This window comes from Dipteris shenzhenensis, chromosome 13 (assembly GCF_047967505.1).
Source record: "Dipteris shenzhenensis isolate YYH24624 ecotype China chromosome 13, Dip_SZ_1.0, whole genome shotgun sequence".
Taxonomy (NCBI): domain Eukaryota; kingdom Viridiplantae; phylum Streptophyta; class Polypodiopsida; order Gleicheniales; family Dipteridaceae; genus Dipteris; species Dipteris shenzhenensis.
The window spans coordinates 29,137,904-29,140,907 of NC_141608.1; positions in this window are offsets into that span (position 1 = coordinate 29,137,904).

Here is a 3,004-nt window from a genome sequence, read left to right on the forward strand (position 1 = left end):
CATGCGCAAGCAAAAGAGCAACCTTATCTGATGCAAATGACTAGCCACTACCAGAGCTTAAAGGAAAGCGTCAAAGGAAGAGAGTCACCGGGTAGTAGAACTTGAGAGGTGGCTGAGAGAGGCTTGGCCAAGAGGAAACGTAGAATGAAAAGTGTGTGTAAGCACTTGCTATCTAAATAAAATCAAACTGAAAGCTTGAACGACTTGTAGGTTCCTTGTATATTAACATGTGAAACTTGAAAGCGACCTCTTAGTAACAATCAAAGTGATTAAAGAGAGAGAGAGCTTGAGAGATGGTAAGTAGACCAGCTACAAGTACGATTACAAACGAGTGCAGCACTATGTAGAGATGGTAAAAGGCAACCAAAAAAGGTTCTCAAGCTATTTGCAAGGAGTCGAGATGAGATCTTTGAGGATGGTAAAAGACAACCAAAAAAGGTTCCCAAGCTACTTGCAAGGAGTCGAGATGAGATCTTTGAGTTCTACAATCAAGAAGGATGACTATCTCTGAGGCCTGCGCCAACAATAATGACTACGAGATCCAATGCACCAAAATATCCATTTACACAGACACAAGGCACCGGCTGTGCCAAGAAGGGCTAAGGTGGTCTATAGAGAAAGAGATGAGCAATCGAAGAGACGAACCATCGATAGAGAATGCTAAATAAAACTTGCTATGAGCAACAAGGAACGTAGGAATGGAGATGCGAGTTGCTAATGGAGAAAGAGAGGTGTTACCTCTATGCCAACATCTATGTAGCTGTGAGAAGAAGACAAAACTTTAAGAAGCAATAAGGATAATGTTCAAGAGAGTTGCCATAGTCGAGAGGCAAAGCGACCTTGCAAAGCCTACAAGCTAGCCACATTTCAACGACAAAGTGCAACACGAGGAAAATCGTGAGCAGAGGAGCATATAAGTGAGAACGTCTCATAACGTTCAAGAACAAAGAAAATCAAGCATGGGGAGGCACGTAAAAGGATGGTTGTGGATGAAAAAATGGCTAATGGGTGGTGACTCATGGGGTTAGGTAAGCATGAAAATTTGTTGTGATTGGTTAGGCTGAGGTTAGATTTCGGAGGAGACTAAAAGGGGATTGGGGGGGAAAATAGTGTCAAGAAGAGCCACGATAGAAAAAGAAGTGCACATCATAGCAAGACAATAGGGCAACGTAGAAATGGGGGGAAAATAGTGTCAAGAAGAGCCACGATAGAAATAAGTGCACATCATAGCAAGACAATAGGGCAACGTAGAAATGGGTGTCAAAAGCAGGGAGGAAGTGCAAGAAAAAAGCTCGATAAGGTATGTGGCTAATAGCATGTATATATAGGATTAAAGGGAAGTTACAAGGGATTTCCCCAAAAAGCTCAAGCCACTGGTGGCAGTGGAAACGGTCAAGCCATGATGGTATAGAGGGGGTATTTGGATTAAAATCAATCAAATAAAACTATTCTATAAAAGCACTTAAAGTATTTATTAACAATCCCAACTCGTATAGTCATAAGGGATAGTTGTCAGTTAAATAATTGTTAAGGGGGGGGGTTTGTGTGGTGTTAAGTAAAGGTGAGGAAGTGTGTGCACACATCATGAGTGTACGTAAGTAGATGTGTGTGTGTGTGCGTGCATGTGTGTGTGTGTGTGTGTGTGTGTGTGTGTGAGAGAGAGAGAGAGAGAGAGAGAGAGAGAGAGTTTATTAACGTCTATGAAAGATCGAAGGGTCAATGAGACTAAAAGAAACCAAATACAATGATAGCTAAGGGGTGGGGCCACTAAGCGGGCACCCATTTCCAAGGCTAATGTCTTTGCTGAGAAAATGAAGCAAGCTAAATTAGATACATCCATTGTGCAATCAGTATGAGAGACTGAAAAAAGATAAATACAATGATAGCTCAGGGGTGGGGGCACTAATCGGGCACCTATACCCAAGGTTGATGTCTATGATGACAAAAATGAAGCAGGATACATTAGATACATCCATCGCGCAATCAATGTGGGAGAGGGAAACAAAAGAGACACCCGAGAGAGTCCCTGTGCATCTATCAAAGAAAGAAATAAGCTCTCCATTTGATTAACGGACTAACATATGTTGTCCATGGGACCAACTGCATAGGTCAACTGAGTCAAAAGGATCTTAGCTGAGTACATATGTTGTCCATGGGACCAACTCCATAGGTCAACTAAGTATAGTTAGAAGGATCTTAGCTGACAGTGGCTCTAGATCTAGTGAGGGTTGGCATTGGGGGAAGAAACCAATAATGGATCTGTACTGATGCTCTAGTCCCTACCTCCTCCTCAGTGATCTCTGCATGTGGCACATCGTCCACGTAATGTGGGTTGGCAGTGTTATGTTGCGCGTCGTTCCCCAAACCCAACTATTTTCTCTCCAATCAATGCTAACGTCACTCCAGTGGTATGTCTCCCCATGTTAAAGAAAGATGACATGTCTGTAGTACTCACCTGGGGCTCCACTTAAGATCAAGTATGTCGAGTCATTCTCTCCGGCTCTCTACTACGTTTGCTCCTCCTCTATTCTTGGTCCAAACCATCAAGAAAGAAATCCGTGATCATGCTCTTTGATAGTACCTATATCTCTTGTGCTCTCCTCTGTGCTTGGGTAAGCTCATCTCTTTGTCTCTGAGCCTCAAGAAGGAAAGTGGCCAATCGTTGATCAAGGTGTGCAAGGAAATCTATGAGTGGGCCAAAACCATGCCTAAATAGACAATGTCTCATAGTATACAAGACATCTAAAAGCAAAGTGATCCTCTATCTCTATCTTTTGCATGCCACATAAAGTATAGATCCGTCTCTCGCATGGGATGCCATCTGCTTGACCTGTCTCCACTTGTAACCTATGTGAAGATACTCAAAGTTGAATATGGATGTAACTTGGCTGTATGGTGAACCCCACCTTTGAGATCTATAAGCAATGATCTCTATAGAAGCTGAGTTTAATTGAGAGCTCTAGAGGTGCTAACCACATCCAATATGTATGGAGCCGTAGAAGAT